Source organism: Felis catus, chromosome B2, assembly GCF_018350175.1.
Source record: "Felis catus isolate Fca126 chromosome B2, F.catus_Fca126_mat1.0, whole genome shotgun sequence".
In the NCBI taxonomy this organism is placed as follows: Eukaryota; Metazoa; Chordata; class Mammalia; order Carnivora; family Felidae; genus Felis; species Felis catus.
This window is the reverse complement of record NC_058372.1, coordinates 2845893-2854549: the sequence shown is the minus strand read 5'-3', so window position 1 is coordinate 2854549 and position 8657 is coordinate 2845893. Positions and strand designations below refer to the sequence as shown.

The window sequence follows — 8657 nt, the reverse complement described above, 5'->3', positions numbered from 1 at the left end:
CAACTTGGTCTCTGGAGGCCGTGGAGGGGGTGGGGGGGTGGGGGCGTGGGGGGGGGGGGGGGGAGGACTTCTCCGGTTGAGGGTCACCCACCGAAAATCTAGTGTTGCTTCTCACCTCTCGTGTTCAGGTGTCACACACGTGGAATGACAGCGGCCCAGCGATGGTCTGCGCTCCCCTCCCCCGCCGTGCGTGTGTCTGGGAGGAGGAACCTGGTCGCTGGTCTATTGCTCTCAGCCCCGACTGTGAGGCAGTGTGTGGTCAAGAATACCGGGCAGGCTATTCTCCTCTTTAAACGATTCCGCTTCTCCGGCACAGGAATTGTTCCACAAAAGCAAAAAGGCCTCGTATCTCGTGTGTGCTTATGCTTTAATGGTTGCAATTTCCGCGGGCCCAAATCAAACGAATAAGCCAGCAGACCAATGCACACAAGGGGCTTTTATGATTAAAGGCCACATGGAGGGGATGAGGGTTGTGGGTGGGCATGACATCACGGAGGCAAACAGCCAGGAACCTGCAAGACCCAGCGGGGTGGAGGAGGGGGGGTGGGGGTGGAGGAATGCGGGTGGGGAGTGGAGTAGAGTGGGGTGGAGGAGAGGGAGGTGCGGGGTAGAAGGGGGTATGGGGGGGTGGAGGGGGGTGGAGGAGAGGGGGGTGGGGAGGTGGAGGGGTTTGGGGGGTGTGGAGGTGCGATGGGGTTGGGGTGTTGAGCTGGGGGGGTTGGAGGGGTGGGGGGGGAGGAGCAGGGTGAGGATGGGGGTGGGAGTGTGGAGGGAGGGGGGTGGAGGGAGGGGGGTGGAGGAGAGGGGTGGAGGGAGGGGGGTGGAGGAGGGGGGTGGAGGGAGGGGGTGGGGGTGTGTGGACCGGGCCTTGGCCGCCGTGACGCGCAGCACCAGCGGGGAGGGGTCTCGACTCCAGCGGTTCCCGCGGGAGCTGCCGGAGCGGCGGGCTGGGACCCGGGCTCGCGAGGAGCCGGCGGGCGCGGACTCCAGGGGGCGCGCGGAGCCGGGGCCGGGGACTCGGCTCGTCGGCGCCCCGGGCGCGGTGGGAACCTCTCGGAGCTGCGGGCGGGGCGGCCCCACGGCTCCCGGCCGCGGACACGGGCCGCGCCCCGCGGGGGCGGTGGGGGTGGAGGGGGCGGAGCCGGGAGGGCGGAGCGCGCGCCCGTCCCGGGGGGGAGGGGCAGGCGTCGGGACGACGGCGTGCGTCGGCTCGCAGCGGGGCGGCGGGTGCGGGCGGGTCCCCGCGCGTCCGCGTGCCCGCGCGCCGGCCCCAGGCTCTGTAGAGCGCGCGCTGGCGGTGCGGGGAAAGCATGCTCCAGTGGCGCAATCGGTTAGCGCGCGGTACTTATACAGCAGTATATGTGCGGGTGATGCCGAGGTTGTGAGTTCGAGCCTCACCTGGAGCATGTTTTCTTCCCTTTGCGGTTTCACACTCCTTTTCTTCGGGTGCGTTTCCCCCTCCTCCTCCGGACAAAGCGCTGGAGGGAGCCTGTGTTCTTTTCCGTGGCGAGACCGCGGATATGGAGGGTGTGTGGTGGTTTTCGAACGGGACGAAAGCGCACACCAGAAGGAGGCAAATTGAATTTGTCCAGGCAGAGGCGCTTCTCCCGGGTCAGGGGACCTCACAGCCATTGCATATCGGCGGAGGAGGCCCCATCCTTTCCCCGATCCTTTCCTTGAAGGATTCCGCAGCTCTTTGGGAAGTGGGCGGGGGAGCGGATGGGGCCTGGCGTGCTGTCTGCTGTCAGCTCGGGGGGTGCGGATGGGAGCGGGGGGGGGGGGGGGGGCGCTCCCGCATCTTAGTTCTGAAGCCGCAGGGCGCCGTCTGGTGGCCGGATTCCACCTGTGAAATCTTCGTGGGATTTGTAGTCGCCTAGGCCGGCCTCTAGCAGTGAGGCACCGGGCACAGGTGGCTGGGTACGTCCTTCTTCCTAATTTCATCAGAAAATAAACAGACAAGGCCTGTTTGCAGAGCTGCTGTCATTCTGACGCTGTGTCTGAAATAAATGATTCAAGGTTGCCTGTTTTTTTGTCCAGGCTTTCCTGGATTTATTCTGTCTCAGGGCCTCCTCCTCTTCTGTTCCTTAAATACGACATTCCCTACAGTTCCGTCCTCCGCTTTCCTCTCGGCTAAGGATACACGCATTCTTTGTGTGGCATTCGTTCCCTTGATTACAGCCTCTCCGTAAGAACCGAGGTCTACCCTTTCTGTCGCACCCAGCCCTCTCGTTTGAACCCAGAGCCCAGCATCCTGCTGACCTCTGCGCTGTTCTGACCTTAACCCCGTCGGGTCTGTAACATCGACACGTGGGAAAATTATCAACCTTAAACCCACTCCCTCTCCTGGGCTCTTTACTTCAAAGGCGGTCATTTAACAAATATGGAATGCCTGCGGTTTTACTGGGTCCGTGCCTCGTGCTGAGGTTACCCACTGAAGTAAAAAGATGAGGCTTCTGTGCTCTGGATCCTGAGTTCTAGGAGGGAGGAATCCGCAGTGACCAATTAAAAATAAACATCCAAGTAGAGTGGCGGAGTGTTTCCTGGAGAAAAACAAAGACAGGCCACAAGGGACAGGAGGCACCGGAGTATGTGCTGGGAGTGCTGTATCCTATAGGGTTGTGACCAGAAGGCTCGCTAAGCCAGTGGCCTGTAGGCAGAGGCCTGAAGGAAGCAAGGAAGCAAGTCTCAGGTCTCCACCGCGGAAGTCCTGCCCAGGCCCAGGGAAGAACAAACACGCGGCCTAGCTGTGGGATGTCCCCAGAAGCTCACTGCTGTGTATTTTTGCACGGAAGAGCCTCTTCGATAATTTTTGAAAAGCTGACACGTGACGTGATGTTTTATACGGTACCAGTTAGGACCGAGGCCAAAGGATGTTCGAGGAGACGGTGTGGAAGCAGAATCCCAGAGGCACAGAGCAGTGTCCCCAGGGCTTTCCTGCGTGCTGTCCGAGGCTGGGCTGTCCCTGGCTTCCGAGGCTTGACTTTAGAGCACTGCCGCGGGTTGTTCAAAACAGAAGACAGCCATGCAGTTTTCTAGCACCTCCTTTTTTGTGAGATTCTCACCAACTTAGTGGCTTAAGAGAGCGCAGGATCATTGCGTTGCAGCTCCTTAGGCCGCGAGTCCACGGTGGCTCTCACTGCCCTGAGATCAGGCTGCTGGCCAGGCTGGGACCTCCTGGAAGTTCTGGGGGAGCATCCTTCTTCTTGCCTGCTCGGCCTTCGGCCTTCTAGAGCCCGCCGGCGCCTTGGCCCTGGGCCATTCCATCTCCAGAGCCAGCCATGGAATGACCCTGATCGCTGCTTCTGTGGTCACCTCTCCTTTCCCGACTCTAATGTTTCTCCTCTTCCATCTTTTAAGGACCCTTATGATTGTATTGGAGCCCCTGGATAATCCAGGATAATCTCCCTATTTTAAGATCCTGAATTTAGGCACATCTGCAAAATTCCGTTTGCCGTGTGAGGCAGCACGTTCCCAGGATCTGGGGGTGGTGGTGTGGACATCTTCACGGAGGCCTTACTCTGCCCAGCAGGATGATCGTATCTCAGGGGTAAACTCCACCACCGTCGACGGGGAGCAGCGCCTTCCCCCAGCATCTCCTCCTTCCCTGGTGTAGCCTACTTCCCCTGCACGCCCCCCTGGCCACCACTCACCTGCTCTCCACTGCCATCCGGTTGCCTTTTCTAGAATTTCGTGTAAGTGAGATCATACAACTTGTGGGGTTTTGGTTCGGCCTCTTCTACTTGGCATCGTGCTGTGCTGAGGTCTGTGGCCGAGACTCATGTTTGATTCCTTGTATTTGTCTGTTACGCGGTCTTCTTGATTCCACCTTACCTCCTAACGTCTCTGTCTATTCCCCTGTTCATAGTCCGTGCTCCCACAGACCGCTGTGCCTTGATAAGTACCCTCGTTGTGTCCTGGCTCTTTTCTCTTCCTTTGCATCCATGTGTCTGCTGGTGACCACACTCCCGTACCTCCCCGGTGTCCACGGTGCACTGCCCTGCGAGCCTCCCCTGCTCTGCCGGGCCCCGGGTGGATTAGCTCAGGCTCCTCTTTGCTTCCCTCCCTCACTCCGTGGATCATAAGCTCCTGGGGGGGGGGGGGGACAAGGACTGTATTTTAGCTGCTCTGATTTCTTTAGCACCCGCTCAACTCCTGACTCTGAGTAGAGTGTCCCCCTAGGTAAGCTTTCTGCACCTGTGGTGTCTCAGAGGCCTCTGCACCTTTGCCCCCTCTGTCTCCCCCCTTAACCCCTTATGGTGAGACTTTATTTTGTTTTATTGATGTAATTTATTTATTTCAGCAAGATAAACGTTAAAACGCAGACACTGAGAGATGAACAATATTAACAAGGGAGTTTTGTTTTGTGTTGCAGTGTCTTTCACTGAAGAATGTGGAGTCAAAGGTCAGAGCAGGGATGTGTCAGCTCAGGTAAAAAAAAAAAAAAAAAACAGCAGCGGTGACCACGGCCTGTTTGAGTCCTTTCTCTGCCTACGAGATTCTCTTCATCTGGTCCACGTACCAGATTCCTGCTCCCTCTTCGTGGCCCGGAAGCAGACCTGATGGTTTCTTCCCTCTTCCTGATAGATAATTTGTAGTGCTAAATTCACATTTATCTCATGGTAAAAACGATGTGTTTACATACACAGCCGTCTTTCCTACGAGTTTGCTTATTAAGGGCAATTACCATGACTTTTTGCTCAAAAATGCTCAAAATGCTCAAAAATATCTACAGAGTCTCAAAATGGTACAGGAGAAGAATGCAGAACTTTGAAGAGAAAAGGAAGATAAAAAAGGAAGGAGGAAAAAGTAAGGTGGTTTGGATGGGAATGATGAGAAGGAAAACAAAAAAAGGGCTTCTGTTGGCTGTTCCAGGTGAAAATATCAGATATTTTATTTTATTTATTTATTTTTTTCAACGTTTATTTATTTTTGGGACAGAGAGAGACAGAGCATGAACGGGGGAGGGGCAGAGAGAGAGGGAGACACAGAATCAGAAACAGGCTCCAGGCTCTGAGCCATCAGCCCAGAGCCTGACGCGGGGCTCGAACTCCCGGACCGCGAGATCGTGACCTGGCTGAAGTCGGACGCTTAACCGACTGCGCCACCCAGGCGCCAATATCAGACATTTTAAACACTATAACTCGAGGTTTTTCTAGAGTTGATACACACTTCCACCAAATGAGGATTGATTTACACGCTTGGCTGAGAAATAGAAGTGGTAATGAGTTTGTTTTAGCCACCGTGAGACCTCGTGTGCCATCAGAAAAGGCCACATAGGGGCGCCTGGGTGGCTCAGTCGATTGAGTGTCCGACTCTTCATTTGGGCTCAGGTCATGATCCTGGGGTCGTGGGATCCAGCCCGTGTTGGGCCCCATGTCGGGTTCCACACTGGGCGCTGGGCATGGAGGCTGCTTAAGATTCTCTCTCTCCCTCTGCCCCTTTCCCCAGCCTGTGTGCACTCTCTCTAAAATTAAAAAGGAAGCGGGGGAGGAGGAGGAGGAGGAGGAGGAGAAAAGAAGAAGGGGAAACAGCCAAATATCCTACTTCAAAAATTTCCCTCTTCATTGTGTCCAGTAAAATTTTGTGACTATTTATGGAGTGATAGAATTTTATTCATTTATTTTTTTTAATGTTTATTTATTTTTGGGACAGAGAGAGACAGAGCATGAACGGGGGAGGGGCAGAGAGAGAGGGAGACACAGAATCGGGAACAGATTCCAGGCGGGGCTCGAACTCACGGACCGCGAGATCGTGACCTGGCTGAAGTCGGACGCTTAACCGCTTAACCGACTGCGCCACCCAGGCGCCCCTGGAGTGATAGAATTTTAAATAGTTGAACAAGAAACTTTCTCACAATTTTGACCTGTGGGTCTCTTTACTATTTGCTTGTTTCTCCCCAGTTTCCATTTCTATTTCTGGTGCAAACTGAAAAGATCCATATCCTTAAAAAGCCCTGTAAGTGATTTTATCCGTAACTTAAATATGGCCCACTCTTGCGTCTTCTGTCACAACCAAGTTATGGTTCATGTAACAATTTTGTGAATTTTTATTTATTTATTTATTTTGCCTAGATAACACATTTCCTTGGCTCTGAATATTCGTGAGTATCGAGGTCCTCCCTGGTCCTATCTCCCAGCCCCCAGGTCCCCGAGCACAGGCGGTTGCTTTACGTTGTGGACGCAAATTGAATAAGCTTTTTAAAAATCTTTAAAGAGAAAGGAAAAGAGTTTCATTTGAGCACAAGTTAGTTCAGGTGCCTGGGATACACAAACTTTGCAAAGAAGAGAGAGCTCTTAGGAAGGAACATTTGGTGCAGTTATATATGTTTTTTACATTTTAAAAAGTTATGGGGGCGCCTGGGTGCCTCATTCAGTTAAGTGCCAGACTTTGGCTCAGGTCAGGGTCTCGTGGTTCATGGATTCAAGCCCTGTCAGGCTCTGTGCTGACAGCTCAGAGCCTGGGGCCCGCTTCAGATTCTGTGTCTCCCTCTCTCTCTGCCCCTCCCCTACTCATGCTCTGTCTCTCTCTCTCAAAAATAAATAAACATTAAAAAAATTTTTAATGTTACAAACCATCATGATGAAGAACACTCTAGAAAGTTAGACTTTATCTTACATTTTTAGTATGGGCAATGCCGCGTGACTTTAATCTTACAGGAACCAGGGAGGTTTTGAAACTTCTTATCTTTATGTTAGGAATGCTCCTTTTTGGTTATTATTATTTTTTTAAATAAAGCAGATGTACCGTGTGTGTTCAAGGCAGAAATAGAGCCCCTGCTTTGAGGTTTTGCTGAGTCATTTTGACCTTGGTAAATGTTAAAGCATGGCTTCCCCGGAAGCCCAGAAGCAGGGCCCATAAACATGAAAAGTTGACAATTTTCTTTGTTTTACCAATGTTGTTAGTTTCTTCAAAAACTAGAGTGACTCACATTCTCTTCTTTGCCAGATACCATTCGAGGTGAACATGTGGAGAGGACCCCACCCCTTCCCAGGTAGTGAAAACGGCCAGAGAGGTCTGTCCTTTGCTTCAGATATTGGAAGCTAATCTATGTCATACCCAATAGTAGAAGTGAAACCTTGGTCTGTGAGCCTAATTCGTTTCAGAAACATGCTTGTGATCTAAAGCACTTCATTGCAAATATATCCAATGTGTATTTGTATATTCAAGCGAATTTCAAAACCATTGGCTCAGTTGTGATCACCTGACGTTCGGCGTCACGTACGACTCGTTTTGCAAGACATCGCTCATGTATCAAGTGAAAATTTATCAGAAACGTTTGCTTGTCTTGTGAAACGTTTGCAGAACAAGATACTTGCAATCCCAGGTCTTACTGTATATATATTTTAGGATGGGTCTGGCCACATACCACAGCTATGTCAGAAAGACCAACCATGTGATCTAGGGTGGGGGCTTTAGGTCATGCTCTCAGGCAGCCTGGAGAGTGAGTTCAAGCACATGCGTAATCGATCACTTATGCCTGTACAATGAAGCCCGGTAAAAACTCTGGGCACAGAAACTCAGGTGAATTTCCTGAGCTAACAATAAATACTCTGTGCATTGTCACACGTCGATGCAGAACGATCGCTTATCATGAGGATGACAGCAATTTCATTTGGAACTCTGCCAGGGTCTGCTGGATGTGTGTCTCCTTTTGGCTGATTTTAATTTGTGTCCTCTCCCTGTAATACACTGTAACCAATGAGTATAATAGCTCTGATGAGCTCCGGGACCCCTTTTAGTAAATTATCGAGCCCAATGGTGTTTTGCAGAACGAAAACTTGCAAATACGTGTCAGAAGTGAGAGAAGCCTAGGGACTGTGCCCTCACACTTTGCTGTTTGGCCAACTCCAGGTAGAGGAGTCAGGTAGAAATCTCCCCCCGATCTGACAGTGCTTCCCATGAAACGGATCAATAGTAACATAGGGAATAAGCTTAATTATTTCTAACACCCTCTTTTTACAATATTCAGGAGCAAATCGTGGCTGATTCTCTAGGAGCCCTCTGGGAAGTCTCAGTCAGTGTTAGGTGTAAACTGCGTCGGGAGTTGAAGCGAGGAGAAAAAAATGTCAAAAGTTTCCAGGTAGTAACATCTAATTAAATAGGTTTGCAAGTTAATACTTGGCTACCTATTTAACCAAGTGACAATAAGATCTTAAAGGTAAACACAGGGGACTTTCAGTTTCTGCTCCAACGTGTAAACAGTTTGGGAGCCATCACTCTGATCCTCACCACAAGAGAAAAGCTGAAAATCAATAATTCTCCCTAGATGTATCAGGATATTGAGGTCACAGGGCGACCTGGTAACCCAAAACCTGGAGAGGAAGGAGAGCGGCAGAGGGAATCACGGTCACTGATCACAGTCCGTGAGAATCACAGAAGGTGGAATCACAGCCAATGCTCAAGGAAGCCCCAGAAGGTGGAAACGGAGCGGGAGACAACTAACAAAACAAAGAACAAGGGAAATGAATGGAAAATGTTTACAAATACGGATGTCCTTGACTTGCAGTGGGGTTACGTCCTGCTAAACCCATCATAAATGGAAAATACGAGTTACAAATGCATTTAATGCACTTCCTACAGGACATCAGTTTCGCTCGCCTCAAATGTGTTCAGAATGCTCCCATCAGCCTACAGTTGGGCAAAATCATCTAACACCC

The 8657-nt window shown here is 51.5% G+C and overlaps 1 non-coding gene across 1 annotated transcript; it reads left to right on the top strand.

Annotated features, from left to right (window-relative positions):
- The first annotated feature begins 1312 nt into the window (after nt 1-1312).
- TRNAI-UAU lies at nt 1313-1406 on the top strand. Its single transcript has 2 exons — nt 1313-1350; nt 1371-1406. It is a non-coding gene; the product is annotated as a tRNA-Ile (tRNA).
- Nucleotides 1407-8657: the final 7251 nt, after the last annotated feature.